The 19,650-nt window shown below is 40.9% G+C and overlaps 1 protein-coding gene across 10 annotated transcripts in view; it reads left to right on the top strand.

The window, feature by feature from the left end:
• Positions 1-19,650, top strand: part of disp1 (dispatched homolog 1 (Drosophila)) — a 513,892-nt gene that overhangs the window by 124,947 nt on the left and 369,295 nt on the right. For 8 of the 10 annotated variants that reach the window (XM_073056151.1, XM_073056144.1, XM_073056139.1 and 5 more), the window contains one exon: positions 5,434-5,542. The exons of 1 other annotated variant lie outside the window; for it this stretch is intronic. The gene's annotated coding sequence lies outside the window, so the exon portion shown is untranslated. Of the gene's footprint in view, positions 1-1,095; positions 1,352-5,433; positions 5,543-19,650 lie in introns of those variants that run through there. One more of the 10 variants, XM_073056142.1, reaches the window with a different exon arrangement.

The raw sequence follows: 19,650 nt of genomic DNA, 5'->3' as shown, positions 1-19,650 counted from the left end.
AGGAATGGACAGGAGGAGGAGTATAGGAAACTGATACAGGACTTTGTGATATGGTGCAACTCAAACTACCTGCGTCTCAATATCACCAAGACCAAGGAGATGGTGGTGGACTTTAGGAGATCTAGGCCTCATATGGAGCCAGTGATCATTAATGGAGAATGTGTGGAGCAGGTTAAGACCTACAAGTATCTGGGAGTACAGTTAGACGAGAAGCTAGACTGGACTGCCAACACAGATGCCTTGTGCAGGAAGGCACAGAGTCGACTGTACTTCCTAAGAAGGTTGGCGTCATTCAATGTCTGTAGTGAGATGCTGAAGATGTTCTATAGGTCAGTTGTGGAGAGCGCCCTCTTCTTTGTGGTGGCGTGTTGGGGAGGAAGCATTAAGAAGAGGGACGCCTCACGTCTTAATAAGCTGGTAAGGAAGGCGGGCTCTGTCGTGGGCAAAGTACTGGAGAGTTTAACATTGGTAGCTGAGCGAAGGGCGCTGAGTAGGCTACGGTCAATTATGGATAACTCTGAACATCCTCTACATAGCACCATCCAGAGACAGAGAAGCAGTTTCAGCGACAGGTTACTATCGATACAATGCTCCTCAGACAGGATGAAGAGGTCAATACTCCCCAATGCCATTAGGCTTTACAATTCTACCGCCAGGACTTAAGAACTTTTTAAAAGCTATTATTAATGCTTTTTGAGATAGTGATTTAGATGCATATCATATTTTTTACTGAGTTAAGTATTGTATGTAATTAGTTTTGCTACAACAAGTGTATGGGACATTGGAAAAAAAGTTGAATTTCCCCATGGGGATGAATAAAGTATCTATCTATCTATCTATCTAATCCAAACTGACTGGGGTCTGCAAGTGAGGAGATTGAGGAACCAGTTGTACAATGAGGTATTGAGGCCAAGGTGTTGAAGTTTATTGATTAGTTTTGAGGGGAGGATAGCTGTAGTCAATGAAGAGCATCATGATGTATGCATCTTCACTGTCCTGATTTTCCAGGGTTGAGTGAAGAGCCAATGAAATGGCATCTGCAGTTGACCTTTTTTTTGTTGGTTGGCAAATTGGAGTGAATCCAAGTTGCTTCTCAAGCAGGAGTTGATATGTTTAATCACCTTTCTGTGTATCTGTGATAATCTTTTACTCTTCATCAAGCATCTATACTTCACTGACAGAAGCCCTGAAGTTAGAAACAAGCTGCTGGAGGAAGGCAGTGGGTGGCATCATCGAAGGAGACTGGACAGTCAACATCCTTCATTTGGAGTGAAGTGTGGAGATAGCAACAGAAACTGGCAGTGATGTGGAGTCAACACAGAGTTGCAGATTATGGAATCTGATAAGAAAGGTGAAGAATGGAACCGAATGGTGGGGTTGGTGTGCATTTGGAGGAAGATGTGATATGGGACTCATTGGGAAGAATGTATGAGTGATGGAAAAATGGTATAGGTAGGGGTGATAAAAGAAATTGGGTGTTTAGAGGATGGGGGAATGGATTTTGGAAAGAAGAATGTAGATCAGGAGAAGGGGTGTAAGAAGTGCAGGTTAGCTGAAATTGAGGAATTCCATGTTTGTTGTTGGGTTGTAGACTACCAAGGTGGAATATGAGGTGTTGTTCTTCTTGGTTGTATTTGGCTTCTCCCTGGCAATGGAGGAGGTTGAGGATAAGACAGGCCCATGTGTGACTGGGAAGGGAAATTAAATGGCAAGGAATCTCAAAGGTTCATTCATTATCAAAATATGCAACTCTGAAAATCATCTTCTCCAGATAGCCATGAAACCAAGAAGGAACAGCAGCATGATCATCAACCCCCAAATCCCCCTCCCTGTGCAAAAAAACCCCCAAAGCGGAACAGGCACATCACCCCCCATCCCCCTCCCCGCGCACAGAAAAATGAGAAAGATCGGGTGAAAAACACAGAATATGAAAAAAGTCCATTGTCCAAGTCCATATCCAAAACTCAAAACCTGGGTAACATTCTCCGGGCACAGCAGCAGGCCACACAGGTTTCCCTCTCTGGCGGTAGAGCGATTCCACCAGTAATCAAAAGGTAGTCTCCCCTCTCCAATGGCAGTGTGATCCCACCAGCATTCAGAAGGCATTCTCCCCTCTCTGGTAGGAGAGTGATCCCACTAGTGATCAAAAGGCAGGCAGCCGGTGCTCAACTTCTGTTTTCACTTTGATATTTCAATCTCCCTCATTGCTTTAATCAGCGAACAATGGAAGCTTTAATCGGTGAAATGGAGTCGAACATTGGCTCACGTCTCGTCCTGCAGCCTCCTTGCCGCGATGTTTACACTTGCTGCCTCTGCCTCCTGGAATCTAGAGTCCAGTTGTCCCATGCTTCCACTTTGAGAAGGAAAATGCCAAAGACTTACAAATCTCTGGGGAAAAACAAATCATTTCCTGTCTTCTAGTTCGATCTCTTTGAGCCCCCTCATATTTATGTATATCTTAGTCAAAGTGAGATGGGCAAATGAGCACCCACCAGGTTTAATTGGATTATTACCAAAACTGGAGTGATGCAACTGTCTACTGAGCCATCAGGGTGCCAATTTTTCAACATCCTGTCTGCTGACTGCACTTTTTGGCACAAATAATGCATAAATACATTGTATTTTTGGCAGAAGCAGTACATGCGATGGATTATTAGTTTGTAATTTGGGATGTTGCAAAATGTTGCTGAGTTTTCTGTGTGTCTGCTGTCCAGTGTGTGAAATTATGCTTATTTTTCCCCATTTGACTATAGTATGCTAGCATTGTGCAGAGATTATCCTCTATCATGTGTACACTGTGTTGGATAATTGGAATGATTGTTTTTACTTCACCTTCTTCCTCTCCCCATCACAAGTGCACTCCCTGGTTTCTCATTTTAAATATATTAAACTGTATTGGAAAAGCTGGTAATGGATTTCTTTATCAGTAAGTTTTGAAGAATTGTGTGAGTATTCAGTAGCCTTGTTTGTTTGCCCTTCTCCTGAGCTTGTTCTTCATGTATTTGTCTAGTTTTTGCCAGTTCCTTAAGGTTATCGTAGCCGTTTGGGAGAGGGGCGGAGTAGTGGAGGTAAGCTCCCGCTATCTATTAAATGCCCCCAGTAGCTTGCATCTCAAATAGCCTCTATAAACAAGTTGAGCTCCTAGCCTTCACATGGGGCTTCGCTAATAAGGCGAGCAGAACTGTTTCTACTGACAGGAGAAGGTGCAAAGGTGTGTTACTGGTGCCTAAAAACCAATCTCTTCAGAAAGATGGAGCTTGTCAGCCATGGTTGGCAGGTCATCAAGGAGAAGAAAACTCTGATCTCAAACCTCTGCTGCCTTGCAGCTATGCCCATTCATGGGGAAGGCTTTAGGAGTAAACCCAGAGGAAATATTCACTAAGGCAGTCCTATGTTGAGTTTTAATGCTGATTGGCAACTCCTGCAATGCCGTTGGTGCCAAACTCTGTTGTTCTATATTGTTCATTTGGATTTGTTAGCTGTGTGGAGAGGGAGAGCATGCTGCATGGACAGTAGCTTACTCTCCATATTGTACTTCCCTGACTTGCATATACAATGTAGATAGCTTGGACTCAGCATCCATAATTGACTTTAACCAGTGGAGGTCCTGGTCCTCCTAGTTTTGTCCACTACATGTGAGGCAGGGCCAGACCATTCAGCACCTCAAAGCAGCTCATCTGATAGAGTGGGAATAGGAAGTGGATAAGAGTGGGATAAAGGATCTTTAATTCATTCTCCTGGTCTTGATATTCTTAGTCATTTCATAGATTTACGATACTCTGAGTAATGGAATTACTCAATTTAGTCCTAAATATTTTGAGACTACTGCCCCAAGTTGATGACTCCAGAGTTGTAGCAAGCAGCACTCCATATTTCACTAACGTTTAAGCAGATGATTTATTATTTAAACTCCAATCTTTCCTCACAGGACAGATCTTTTCATTGTGGACTTCACATAATCCTTTGCTGTATTCCCCGTAAAGCCAAATATATCATCCTAGGGTAAGGAGAGTTTTTTGTCTGGCTGAGGTTTAACTACAGTGAGAATTCTTTACCCTTTTCATATACCATTCCTTTGATAACAGTGGTCAATAAACCATTGGACCAAGGAATTGATTGTGGACTTCACGAAGGGGAAGTCAAAGGGAACACATACCAGTCCTCATCAAGGGATCAGCAATGGAAAGGGTGAGCAGTTTCAAGTTCTCAAGTGTCAACATCTCTGAAGACCTATACTGAGTCCAACATATTGATGCAATTACAAAGAAGGCACAACAGTGGGTATATTTCATCAGGAGTTTGAGGAGAATTGGTACTTCACCAAAGACTCTAGCAAATTTCTACAGATGTATGTTGGAGAGGATTCTAACTGGTTGCTTCATCACCATCTGTTATGGAGGGGCCATTGCACAAAGTTGGAAAAAGCTGCAGAAGGTTGCAAACTCAGCCAGCTCCATCATGAGCATTTACCTCCCAGTATCCAGGACACCTTCAAAAGGTGATGCCTCAAAAAGGCGGCATCATTAAGGACCCCCGTCACCCAGGATATGTGCTCTTCTCATTGTTACCATCTAGAAGGAGGTTCAGGAGCCTGAAGACAAATACTCAACGTTTTTGGAACAACTTCTTTCGTTCTGCCACCAGATTTCTGAATGGACAATGAACCCATGTATACTACCTCACTATTTTTGTTTGCTCTCTTTTGTGCTACTTATTTAAATTAATTTTAAATATCTATTTCTTATGGTAATTTATAGTTTTTTATTATGTATTGCAATGTACTGCTGCCACAAAACAGCACATTCCATGATGTATGCCGGTGATATTAACCCTGATTCTGATTCTCATTATGACTTCTGAATCTACCCATTTATTAACATAGATCCATATGTATATACATACAGTTCCTATAAAAAAGAAATCATGCCCTCCCCCCCCGGAAGTTTTCATGTTTTACTGTTTTACAATATTGAATCACAGTGGATTTAATTTGGCTTTTTTGACACTGATCAACAGAAAAATACTTTTTCATGTCAAAGTGAAAACATCCCTACAAAGTAATCTAAATTAATTACAAATATAAAACACAAAATAATTGAGTGCATAAATATTTACCCCCTTCAAGTCAGTATTTAGTAGATGTACCTTTGGCAGCTTGAGTTTGGGAATTTGTGGTACAAATGGGCTTTTTGCTTGGAATGCCAGGTAAGAAAACTGTGACAGATTGGTGCCTCACATTGTGAGGAACAATAATCTTGCATCTGTGCTATAGCCTGTTCAGTTTCTGATATGTTAGATTTTTGTTCTCATGGTCACTCACAGCGAAGGCAAAAATAAATGCCTTATGACCTAATGTTAGTTTCTAGCATTTATTTGTTCTGTTGTGTTACTTTGATATGATGTTGAAATGACAGATACTTTGTCTCCTTTCAGGCTACCATACATGTACTGATACCCTTGAACCAAATGGAAAAACAAAAGAATATCTGCTTGCTGGATCACTTGATGCTTGAACCAAAATAAAAGTTGTCCTGGAACAACTGTAAGTTTCTTTTAGGTTTTTTTGACTGAGTGTTATGTAATGTGGTAGGATAGAAAATGGCTATATATTGCATGACAGAACACATGAAAATTAATTCCAAGGAGCTTCTCTATGGTATAAATGCGTGCCTGAATTTTTTAAAGATTCTGACCCCATTATATTCACTATTGCCTCTGGCATGTTGACCATAGCAGCAGAGTTCATTTTTGGAAAGCAAGTTGCAATGTGACTGATGTAAAACTGAAGGCAAAGTGGAAAATAATTAGCAGTAGTTTTGGCATGTGCAAATGGCATCTCTGGTATTAATGATGTCTGTGGATCATTGCATCCAGTAACATGAAGAAGGTCATTTGTGTTGAGTGAACCAGTGTATTTAATGTTAAATGATGCAAACAGAGAGAAGATAAAGTCCAGAAAGCAATAATCCTGGCAAGAGTTATGGTAGAAACAAGACTTGTATTGCATCTTTTCTGGTGCTCATGGCAATTATTTTTGGCTTTGTAGTGGAACATGTTTAGGATACAAGTATCCAATTACTGACCACGGGCTAATCAAGCACACTTTGGCCACAGATTATTTGCTTCAATTACGCATATATCTTGGTAGAGGAATCTTTTGACATCACAGTTTCAATCTCTAACACTGTTGCTCTTTGATAAATCTTTGGATGAGATTGTGACTTGTAAAGATTATAGTAGACAGAACGGGTATTGTGGTGTTCTACAAATTAAATAGTAGGAAGAAAAACAGTACATTTGTCAAGGTGAATTATGTCATCAAGATGTACAGAAATTTTACTTAACTTGAACTTTGAACACTACAATAAACTTCACTGAAATGTTCCCTCTAGACATTAAGTCTGTGAGACAAGGTCCACAATAGAATAATTAATTCATTGTCTCCTAATGGAGTGGACTTTTACTTGTCTCAGAATCAGTGTGATTATATTCACTTGCCAGATTGCTGGGATGTCCAATGAAGGGCATTGAGGAAATTTTTTTTTATTACTCAAACGTTCCAGCTGGTGAGTTACCTTCTTGAATTGCTGCAGTCCTATGTACCTGTACTCTGAGATTCCTCTGTTCTATTACAGGACTCATTTAATAAACTAATTCAAATTAAATTCCATTTGCCATTCCTGGGTCTGCCTATCCAGATGATCAAAACACTGTTATAAATCTTGATACCTTACTGTTTGCATTGCTCCCTATTTAAGTGTAATCTGCAAACTTGCCATTTCTCATGTATTCTAATCTAAATCATCAAAATAAGATTTATCTTTGTCCCAAAGCATTAAGCAGTTCCGAAATGCCTTCTCCCCTTCCGCCATCAAACTTTTGAATGATCCATGAACACTGTACTATTTACTTTGTAACTTATAGTAATTTTATGTCTCTGCATTGTACTGCTGCAAGACAAATTTCATGTCATATAAGACAGTGATAATAAACTTGATTCTGAACTTGATCCAATCCTGGAAGGATTAAAACATTGTCCATAGCATCCAGGATACATTGCCCATAAATCAATCTTTCTTATTGATACAAAATTAAGTTCACAATTTGAACAAAGAACAGTACAGCACAGCAACAGCCCCTTTGACCCACAGTATTGTACTGGACTAATTAAGCTAATGACATCCTACTAAACTGATCCCTTCTGCCTGAACATGTTCCATATCTCTGCATTCGCTGCATATTCATGTTCCAATCCAAGAGCCTCTTAAATAACTCTATCATATCTGCCTCCAGTACAACCTTGACAGCACATTCTAGGCACTCACTACTTTCTGTGCAGGGAAAGAACTTGCCCTGGCCATTTTCTTTGAACTCTTTCTCTCCCCCCCCCCCCCACACCCCAATCAGCTTAAATACACGTCCTCTAATGTTAGACCTCTTTAAAATTCTTGATTCCTCCATTCTAGATGCAAATATTTTATTCATCTTTGGCTATTGGCTAGTGAATAGGTACAGGGACATTCACTGGTTGTCTTTGGTACCAAGGAGTTGAGGCCAATTGCCAGTTCATTACTCAATCAAATGTAGCTAAAGACAGACTTGCTCCTGTGGCATTAATAGTTGTGGAACTGGGAGAACGCAAGAAAGTAGGGGCAGGAGTAGTCACCTGTTCCTTAGATCTGCTTTGCCATTCAATATGATCATGGCCAGTCTAACCAAGGCCTCAGATCTTCCCCTGCCAGATCCCCATTGCCTTAATTCTTCTGATTTTTTTCAAAAAAAATTGTTTTCTCTTACCCACCACCCCCCTCCCCACTCCCATTTAAACTACTTCTATTAAGTTGTCCTCCACAACTTTCAGGGGCAGAGAACTCCAGTTATTTGCGATCTCGGAGAAGAAGTTTCTGTCCCTTGATTATGGATAACATTCAACGTCGATTCAGGTTAATTTATCCTTTTTTGTGTAAGGAGAATAAACTGTGTGCCACAGCCTAGGTATTGCCTCACCAATACCCAGTACAATTATAATGAAACTTTCCTGTTTTTAAACTTTGTATTTGAATAAAGGCCAATATACCATTTACCCTCTTAAACTGTTACTGCACTTATGATTCATGGTTCCTCTCAAGTTTACTCATTTTTGCACCCATTTATGGCAGGACCTTGCACTTTCCCACATTAAATTCCATTTGCCAAGTTTTCCATGAATCTATTCCAATTCCAATCTAATACAATGAAAAGGATTTTCTCACAATATCTTTATTACAACTTGCCCTTTCACCTATTTTCATGCTATTGGGGATGTCCATAAACCTAGGAGCAGATTTAGGCCATTTGGCCCATCGAATCTGCTCCACCATTCTATCATGGCTGATTTATTAGCCCTCTCAACCCCATTCTCCTGCTCATTCCCCGTAACCTTTCATCCCCTTACTAATCAAGAACTTAGCAATCTGCACTTTAAATATACCCAATGACTTGGCCTCCACAGTCGATTGTGGTAACGAATTCTGGTAGCTTTTACTGTATATTCTAGTCTGATCTACTTGATATTCACATCATGAGGTGATGTGTTTCCACATAAAATGTTCCTTGGGAAATAACAGTTAAGCAAGTATTTTTATTCAATTGTATAGCTATTTCAAAGAGCTAATGGGGCAAGGTCACATGTTTCTGTGGTTAAGACTCTGGTTCATCTATCAGAATATTGATGAAGTCAAATTATTGACAGTCAGACACTTACAGCTCCAGAGGGTAATCAGCTTCATTTTAAATGTGTGAAGGGCGCAAGTTGCAATGAAATAATCTTCCATTGCTGGCTAATACTTGTAATCTTGCTTTAATCAGAATGTCATGAAAACCGTTGGCTTGATTAGAGTACAAGACATAAAAAGTACAGCAATTTACAAAACATAGAGTGCAAAAGAGGAATGAAGATCATTCAGACATCTGATGGCAGAGGGAAATAAACTGTTCCTAAAACGGAGTGTGGGTTTTTAGGTTCCTGTAGCCCCACCTCCCACTACCTTGATGGTAGTAATGAGAAGAGGGCATGTCTTGGATGGTGAGGGTTCCTAATGATAGGCACTGCCTCTTGAAGATGACCTGGATGGTGGGGAGGCTTATGCCCATGATGGAGCTGGCTGAATCTACAAACCTTTTTTTGCCTCTTTCGATTCTGTTTATTAAGGTCTCTATACTAGGTTGACTATGCAGTCAGTTAGAATGCTCTCCATTGTACATCTACAAATACTTGCAAGAGTCTTTAGTAACATATCAAATCTCCTCAGACTCCTAATGAAGTAGAATCACTAATGTGCCACCTTCTTGATTGCATCAATGTATTGGACTCAAGATGATGATGTCCGGTAACTTGGAGCTGTTCTCTCTTTCCACCACTGACCCCTTAATGAAGACTGTTGTGTGTTCTTCCAACATCATCTTCCTGAAGTCCACGTTGATCATCAAGGTGCGCTGATAAAGGGCGATTCTTTGTGTGTAACTCTGATGGAAATCATCAGATGTTCCTGTTCGGTACTACTACAGCTGAAATCCACAATCACAGCCATGGGTACTTCAGTAAACAACATCATTTTAAGTCGTTTAAAAAGTCTGTCAGTCCTCAAGATTGACAAATCCTGGGTGGCAGACTTTGGTCATGAGTGCAGATCCCTTTTAAGAAAATGGAGGCACTGATGCTGAGCCAGTCTATGGGTATGATTGAAACGCAGAGTCTTTAGACCCTCCCCCCACTCCTGACTAGCCTGCTGGGGAATGTCGAGTCTCTGGAAAATAAAATTGAAGACCTCAAAGCAAGATTGCTGTTTCAGAAGGACATCAGGGACTGCTGTGTTCTTTTGTTTCACAGAAACATGGCTCACCCTGCCATTGTTGCAGCTCAATGACTTCACCATTCTCTTCAGACAGGACAACTGAGTCTTTTAAAGGTAGAAGAGATGGAGTATGCTTTATGATGAACTCATCTTGGTGCACAGACATAGTTGTTCTGTCTCAGTACCGCTTACCCAACCTGGAATATCTAGTGGTCAAATGTCGTCCATTTTATCTGCCGAGGGAGTTTTCTGCCATCATCCTGGTAGCAGTGTACATTCTACCTTAGGACAATGTCAGGTAGGCACTGGAGGGATGAAGCTCTGTAATCAACAGGCACGAAACAGCACACTCTGATGCCTTTATCATTGTGGGGGATTTCAACTAGCCAGCTTGAAGAAATCTCTGAATGACTGCCGCCTGTGGAACCAAAAAACCAACACACTTGACTATTGTTATAACCACAATCAGGAATGCTTACTATGCCATCTCTCACCCACACTTTGGAAAATCGGATCATCTGGCTGTACCACTTGTGGCGTATAGGCAGAGACAAAAGACCGCGGTACCAGTGATGAGGAAAAATAAACTATGCTCAAGGGCGGTGGAGTAGTGCTTACAGGGCTACTTTGAGTTGGTGGACTGGACAATATTCAGGGATTCATCTTCGAATCTGAATGAATATGTCACAGTTGTCACCAACTTCATCAAGATTGTGGTTGCGTATGTGCCTTCAAGATCATACTGGACATACCTAAACCAAATGTCATGGATGAATCAAGCTATTCATAGTTTACTGAGGGCCAGATCTGTGACATTCAAGAACAGTGATCCAGAACTATACAGTTCCGGGTATGACATATGAATGGCTAGTTTAAGAGCAAAAAAAAATTTCTGATTGAGGTAAGAGATGGAATCAGATGCATGTCAGCTCTGGTAGGGTTTGCAGGCCATTACTTCCTACAGTGCAAAACCTAAAATCGTGAATGGCTGTGATGTTTCATTCCCAGATGAGCTCAGCGCCTTTTATGCATGCTTTGAAAGGGAGAATAAAGCTACACCTGTGCAAATCCTTGTGGTATCTGATGACCCTGTGACTTTAGTCTCGAAAGCTGACGTCAATACGTCTTTCAAGAAGGTGAACCCTTTCAAGGCATCAAGCCCTGATAGTGTATCTGTTGGGGCTCTGAAAACCTGTGCCAGCCAACTAACAGAAGTGTTCAAGCACATCTTCAATCTTTCACTGCTGCAGTCAAAGGTTCCCTCCTGCTTCAAAGTGGTGACAATCATAAGGTGCACAATGCACAAGAAAAGCAGGGTGACCTGCCTGAATGACTGTTGGCCATGGCACCCATATTAACTGTGATGAAGTATTTTGAGAGGTTGGCTAGAATCAAATCCTGCCTAAGTAGGGACCTGGACCCGCTGCATTTTGCCTATCGTCACAATGGATGTACAGTGGATGCAACCTCACTGGGTCTCCACTCAGCCTTGGATCACCTGGACGACAGTAATACTGATGTCGGGCTGCTGTTTATTGATTACAGCTCAGTGTTAAACACAATCACACCCTCAGTTCTAATCAAGAAGCTTCAATATTTGGGCCTCGGTACCTCCCCCTGCAACTGGATCCCTGGATCCTTGACTTCCTCACTGGGAGTCTGTGCACATCACAAATAGCATCTCCTCTTTGCTGACAATCAACACTACAAGGATGCGTGCTTAGTCCACTGCTCTACTCTCTCTCCACCCACAAATGTGTGGCTAGGTACAGCTCAAATGTCATCTACAAATTTGCTGACAGAACAACTATTGTTGGCAGAATTTCAGATGGTGATGAGGGGGCATAAAGGAATGAGATTGATCAGCTGGTTGAGTAGTGCCGCAACAATATCCTTGTACTTAATGTCATCAGGACCAGGGAATTGATTGTGGACTTCAGGAAGGGGAAGTCAAGGCAACACACATCATCATCATTGAGGGATCAGCAGTGGAAAGAGTGAGCAGTTTCAACTTGCTGTGAGTTTACATCTCTGAAGTTCAACCCTTGGCCCAACACATTGATACAATTACAAAGAAGCTATGCTTCATTAGGAGCTTAAGGAGAACTGATATGTCACCAATGACTCTCACAAATTTCTACAAATGTACTGTGGGGAACATTCTACCTCCCCGGTATGGACGGCCTCTGCATGAGATCGGGAAAAACTGCAGGAAGTTGTAAGCTCTTCTTTTAATGGCGGTTAGCACTCCAACTTAAAGGTGCATTACTACCACCAACTGAACTGGAGTGTGGTGTAGAGTTGGGAAGTAAAACCCCTGCTAGTTCTTTATCAAATGAAAACTAAATTACCACAAAAAGCCCTATAGATTGTAAATAATGAAAGACATTGTTGTGAATTAAAGTCACTTCCATGACTTTTTTTTGTAATTTTTTTTATTGAAGTTCATCATCAAACAAACATTTCCATAAGATGAATTTCAGACATTGTACACGTATATCATATAATCATATATATCACAAATCTCCACAAAGTATTTATCTGAGGTATACACTTATAGAAAAGAGTGGAAAGAAAAAACAAGCAAAAGGAAAGAACTATGTACAAGTAGGGAGTGATCTATTTTTTTAACAACAGATTCATTGATTTGTGAGAATAAGATCAGGCCAATGAGGCATTATGTAGTTAAACCATTTTTCCCAGTATGAATTAAATTGTTCCAGCTTATGATTAACAGATGCTGTTATCTTCTCGATTTTGTAAATGTCCGTTGTAATTTCCATCCATGCATTTAAAGTTGGGCTCTCCTGTGATAACCATTTCCTAGTAAGAGGCTTTTTACCAGCCACCAGCAGTATATTCACTAAATATTTATCTCATTTCAACCATTCTTGAGGTATATACCCAAAATATAAGGTCTTACTCTCTAAGGGTATTTCACATTTAAAGAGATCTTGTAGGGCATTGTGTATCCCCTCCAACAGTTTTTGATAACAGTGTAGTCCCAAAAAATATGATAATGATTTGCATTTTGATTTCCACAATTTCTCCAGCCAACAGGGAGGTTACTATCATAATGGGATTTCTGAGAAGGTGTAATAAAATATCTTATCAAGTTTTCCATCCGAACTCCCTCCATTTCCGTGAACTGGTACACTTCCATTGATATCTCCATATTGTTGTCCATTCTTCCTCAGATACAATTATCCCCCCTTCCTTCTCCCATTTTGTTTTAATGTATGAAGTCGAATGTGTTTTAAGATTTGACAACCCCTTATACATGCTTGAAATTATTCTAGTACTGTTATCTGAATTGTATGCTTTTCTAAATAGCTCTATCAAGCATGTACTTGCTTTGGTTGCATTTTTAAGCGTCCTATTAACATATTGTTGCATCTGTAAATAACAATAAAATCTTCTAATAAGTTTTTCTAATAAGTGTTTCTCTTTAAGCATTTCAAAGCTGAACAGTGTTCATTCTTTCATTATGTTGCAAAGAACTGTCACTTCCATGAAAACTATCAACCCCCAAAGAAAGTAGGCACTGATCTCAACAGCATCGAGGACACCTTCGAATGGTGACTCCATCACCCACATGTCCTCTTCTCATTGCTACCTTCAGGCAGGAGGTTAAGGAGTCTGAAGACACACACTCAATCTTTCAGGAACAGCTTCTTCCCCTCTGCCATCAGATTTCTGAATGAACAGTAAACCCATGGAGATTACCTCGCTCTTTTTCCTCTCTTTTTGCAGCACACTATGTAATTTGATTTTTCTGATATACACTTACTGTAATTTATAACTTTTTGTGATTATGTATTGTTGTTACTACAAAACAACAAATTTCATGATATATGCCAGTGATATTAAACCTGATTCTAATTCAATCAAATCTTTGGTCTTGCTGACGCTAATTGAAAGGTTGTTGTGGTGACACCACTTATTCAGCCAAGCTATGTCACTGCCATACCTCTCCTTGTCACTATCCGATGCTTCATTAAATGAATCTTGTAAATCTACATTTTTCTTATTTTTTTTATACCTTGCACTCTTAAAGGTCAATTAAGTGACATTTCTTCAGTGACTATATTGAAAAGAAGAAACAATCCGTTTTTCATTTGCTGATAGTTTTGTAAATACGGTAGCAGAGTTGCCAGGAATTCTTTACAAAGTAACACTGTGACCAGAGCAACAGTGCCTGTTTTTGTGTAAGGCTGACACAACATAGCATGCTTTTGGTTTGTAATGGAATGAGACGCTTCTCCTCAGAATGTTACACAAATCTTGCAGAAATTATTAAATCTATACCTCTAAATCTAATGTGCAGACACTTTTCCTTCCTTTCTTTTGCTCAGTATCATGCTGATGTATTTGTGCCTCTTTCACTGGCAAGGACAGAACCCTGAAACAAGTTTACACGGTTACTTCGGCGCTGGCCTGTTATTTGGTTTCCCAGCACTGGAGTAGCACATGGGAAATTACATTTTGCTTTAACCAGTCACAACAAGATTTTCTTCTCTGAGATTCAACCCCACATTCATCATCCTTCAGGCCAAATTAATTGAATAGATTTGATATATGGAGAGCAAAGTTAAAAGCGAAACAAGTCTTGTAGAGAAGTTAGGGGGAGAGGGAATAGCTGTTTTCAGAGGCAGCCAGGTGACATTGTGCTTTCATTGTTGTAATTAACAAATGAATGAGGGCAGTTGCTAGAACTGTGAGATGTAGAACTCGGTAGACACTGGGAATACCAAACAAGAGGACTCGCAGACATCAAGACCGTTTGTCTTCCCCAGTGGACTTGCAGGTTCAGGTCTTCAGGCATTGTGTTTTGATCAGGACTTCCCGGTCTTCGACATTCGACCCTAAGGCTCACTGATGAAGGGATCCTGAACTGCTGGTCTTGAACTTGGGACTCGCTGATGGCAGGATCCTCAAATCAAGGCCTTGAACTCCAGACTCGCTGACTCACCAGCCTAGGAATTCACTGGCCTTCGTATCTCCTGCCTGTGTATACCTCCAATCCAGGGACACGCTCACTTTGTGAGACTCACTGGCCTGGAAGCCACCAGCCTAATCCTGCTGTTCTTCGTGCACCATGCTTGCCAGCCAGACATCTGTCCACATGTTCATTTCATGGAGTGTGGAGCAGAGGGCTAGTCTCCAGCATAACCTCTAACTCTCTCACACCCTTGTCCTGAAATCTTAATGTGACCCCTGTATTAGAAGTGGCTGATTACCTGAGATGTAGGGGACGAAAGCTGGAGATGCAGAGTGGGAGTGGGATGGAAAAAATGTCATGATCACCCTTTTGGACTGAATAGAAGTACTCTGCAAAGTACTCATTTAACCTGCCTTTTGTAGAGAAGGTCACGTGATGCACTGTCTACTTTATTATTGTACAGTACCCGTCAGCCACTTTCTCTCTCCCTCCCGGTTGTATGTCCTGTGCAATGTTAGGCATTCTTCTGTGTATTATTTCTTTTGAAATGTGTATTATTGCTTCTTGAGCTCCATGCCTTTAAATAACTTCTGGAGAACATGTATTTTTTTCCACAAAGCCACCTTAAGAAATGTATAGCTGTAATCTAACAGTAATTCCGGCTGGAGAGTGTGCTGTAAAGATTCACAAGGTCACTTCTAGAACTGGTGAGATTGAGTTATAAAGAGAGTCTGGGACTTCATTCCCTGGAGTAGAGGTAATCTTAGACGTTTATAAATGGTAACGTAGCAGTTAACACAGTGCTTTACAATATCAGCAGCCTGAGTTCAATTCCTGTTGCTGCTGTAAGGAGTTTGTACATTCTGTCAGTGACTGAGTGGGTTTCTTCTCGGTGCTCCAGTTTCCTCCCAGAACCCAGAGACATACTGGTTGGTAGGTTAATTGGCCATTGTAAATTGTCTGGTGATTAGGCTAGGATTGCTGGCCGGCTCAGCTGGAAGGCCTGTTCCGCACTGTATGTCAATAAATACATATAAAATGATGAAGGTGTAGATATGGTCCATGGTCTTTTTGTAGGGTTAGGAACTTAACACTACAAGATTTTTTTAAAAGGATCTGAAGAGCAAACTTTGCACAGAGGTTGGTGGGTATGTGGAATTAACTGTCAGGAGAAGGCATTTGGATGCATGGAAAGCAAAGTTTTAGAGTGATGTGAGCCACATACAGACAAATGGGACTAACTTGGGTGTTGGCATGGGCAAGTTGGGCCGAAGGACCTGTTTCTGTGCTGTATGACTACAACATGAAGAAGAATGTCATATGGTGCTGATTTCCTTATTGGGGCTAAACATTTAAATTTGTGTCAAGGTTACAGCACTTTTGAAGTTCCAGTGCTTGTCATGATGGAATCATTGTGCAGTGCTCTGGTGATGAGTGTATGCTATAGTGACTGGAATGGTTCCCCTTCTCAGGCTGGCCAAATATACAAGGACAGGACTTGGAGAGCAGGTTGCCTGCCACCTGAGCTGCTTATTGTAATGTGTAGGTTTAAACAGTTTTAAAAATGATTATTTATGGCACTGTACTGCTACCACAAAACAACAAATTTCACCACATATGCCAGTGATATTAAACGATTCTGATTTTGGAGAAGATTGACTTGGGGGAAAACAGTGGAATGATATAAATCACAATGAGTCCATTCGGGCTGCTTTGTGAAACTATTCAATCAGCTTCATGTCCTCAATGCAGGGTTCTAGTGTGTGTTTTTTTTACCCAAAATGTTGACATTTCCTCTCCTCCTTCCCTCCCCCTCTCACACAGATTTTGTTCAATTCTCTGAGTTCCTCCAGCGGTTTGTTAGTTGCTCCAGATTCCAGCATTTGCAGTCTCTTGACTGGCTTCACACCCCCATTGGCAAGTCATGACAAGCAGTGTGGCTCTCTGAGCACTTTGAGTTGAATTGAATAATTCCTCATCCTAATTCTATCTCCTTTTGCAAAAAATAATTGGCAGAGACTTGGTTTATACAAAGTTAAAATAATGGGACAGTGCAGGACTCGACGCTGTTGCAGTAGCTGTGAAGTGACCCTAGATGTCTCCGATGCACTTTGAAGGAACTGCTTGTTGATGAATGAGCTAAATCATTTGGCAAAAGGGCTCTGCTACATTTGTTTGTTTTGAATTGTAGCAGCAAGTTAGTGTGGTCTGTGAACTTGTCTAGTTGGGCTGGATTCTGTGGCATGCCTGCTCTATTGCAATGGGTGAGAAAGCTGTATGAGCATTACTCTCCTGCCAAATGTGAGCACTTAGAATTGCAGAGCACACTATAAATGTTGGGTGATGCAACCAAGGTTTGTCGCAATTAACACAAGTGCCAAGAAAGTGAATTGATGGGCTGGTTAATGCTTCTTGTGCTCTCCTGGAGAAAGTAATTGCCGTAGAATATCCTTTCTTAGTCAAAGTCAGTGACCAAATTGCAAGAGTCATAATTCAGTCAGGACAAATTCAACAATGTTTATGATCCTATTCATAGGATTTGGAATGCTCTGATAAAATGTTTCTTACAGCTTGCCAGCAACCCCCCCCCCCCCCCAAATTTGTCTTAATTTCATTGTGAAAAGGACAACAAAAAGTCTGTTCCCTCCCAAAAAATGATTGTACCCTTGTACCTTTCTAGCTGTGGTCTTCCTGCCTTGCACAGTTGAGCTATTATCTACTCTTCTTTATAGTCGATCCTTCAGGATCTAAAATATCATAGTCAAAGTTGAATTTATTATGTACACACGTACGTGTATGCATGGGTACAATGGAAAGCTTACTTGCAGTAGCATATAAGAAGTGACAATGAATCAGAAGTTAAAATATGTACATAGATTATTACAGGACAGTACAGGCCCTTCAGCCCACGATATTGTGCCGACCTTTTAATGTACTCCAAGATCAATCTATACCTACCCTCCTACGTACCCCTCCATTTGACTATCATCCATGTGTCTATCTAAGAATTTCTTAAGTGCCCTTAACGTATCTGCCTCTTTTCACCACCCTTGGCAAGGTGTTTCATGCACACACCACTCCCTGTGTGAAGAGCTTGCATCTGACAACTCCCTTGTACTTTCATCAAATCACCTTAAAATTATGCCTCATTGTAATAGCCATTTCCACCCTCGGAAAATGTCTCCGGCTGTCCATTCGATCTTAAGCACTTCAATCATGTCACCTCTCATGCTCCTTTTCTCCAAAGAGAAAAGCCCTAGCTTGTTCAACATAACTTCCTCAGGTGTCCCCTCTAGTCCAGGTAAATTTCCTCTGCACCTTCTCCAAAGCTTTTACATCCTTCCCAAAATGGAAAGAACAAAACTGAACACAATATTCCATGTGAACCAATGTTCCAATAAACCAATGTTTTACACAGCTGCAATATTACCTTGCGGCTCTTGAACTCAGTTCCCCGACTAATGAAGGCCATACACCTTCTTAACCACCCAGAATCAAAAAGAGTAGCAGTGTTATATCTCAATGCACGGAGTATAAAAAAATAAAGTGGATGATCGTGTTGTACTATTACAAGTTGTCAGGTATGATGTTGTGGCCATCACTGAATCATGGCTGAAGGATGGTTGTAGTTGGGAGCTGTATGTCCAAGATTACACGTATTGAAGGGATAGGAATGTAGGCAGAAGGGGGTGGTGTGACTGCTGGTAAGGATGGCATCAAATCAGTAGAAAGATAAGACATAGGATTGGAAGATGTTGAATCCTCATGGGTTGAATTAAAAAACTGCAAGGGTAAAAGGACCCTAATGGCAGTTATAAACAGGCTTCCCAACAACAGCTAGGATGTGGAGCACAGATTACAGCAGGAAATAGAAAAGGCTGTCAAAAGGGCAATGTTATGATAGTCATGAGAGACGCATGCAGGTCGATTGGGAAAATAAGGCTTGTAATGGATCTCAAGAGAGTGAGTTTGTTAAATGCCTATGAGATGGCTTTTTAGAGCAGTTTGTCATTGAACGTACTAGCGGATCAGCTACACTGGATTCAGTGTTGTATAATGACCAGACACAATTAGGGAGCTTGAGGTAAAAGAACCCTTAGGAGACAGTGATCACAATATGATTGAGTTCAACTTGAAATTAGATAGGGAGAAAGTAAAATCTGATGTAGCAGTATTACAATGGACTAAAGGAAATTACAGTGGAATGAGAGAGGAGTTGGCCGAAGTAAATTGGAAGGAGATGACAGCAGAGCAGCAATAGCATGAGTTTCTGGGGGAAAAGATACCCAAATGGCGAAATAGTACAACCATGGCTGACAAGGGAAGTCAAACCTAATGTGAAAGCAAAAGTCAGGATGTACAACAAAGCAAAAATTAGTGGAAAGACAGAGAATTGGGAAGCTTTTAAAACCCTACAGAGAGCAACTAGAAGAATCATTAGGAGGAAAAAGATGAACTATGAAAGCAAGCTAGCAAACAATATCAAAGTGAATAGAAAAAGCTTTTTCAAGTGTGTAAAATAGTAAAGGAGAGATGAGAGTGGATATAGGACCGCTAGAAAATGAGACCAGAAAAGTAATAACAGGGGCCAAGGAGATGGCAGATGTACTAAATCAGTAATTTGCATCAGTCTTCACTGTGGAAGACACTTGCAGTGCGCCAGGTGTTGAAGGGTGTGAGGGAAGAGAAGTGACTGCAGCTACTATTACAAGGGAGAAAGTGCTCAAAAAGATGAAAGACCCAGGTGTATTTACATCACCTGGACCAGGTGGACGGCACCCTAGCATTCTGAAAGAGGTAACAGTAGAGATTGTGGAGGAAAAAAAAAATCATTGGACTCTGGCATGGTGCCAGAGGACTGGAAAATTGTAACTA

Source organism: Hemitrygon akajei, chromosome 9 (genome assembly GCF_048418815.1).
Source record: "Hemitrygon akajei chromosome 9, sHemAka1.3, whole genome shotgun sequence".
Taxonomy (NCBI): domain Eukaryota; kingdom Metazoa; phylum Chordata; class Chondrichthyes; order Myliobatiformes; family Dasyatidae; genus Hemitrygon; species Hemitrygon akajei.
This window is presented reverse-complemented; position numbering and strand designations above follow the sequence as displayed.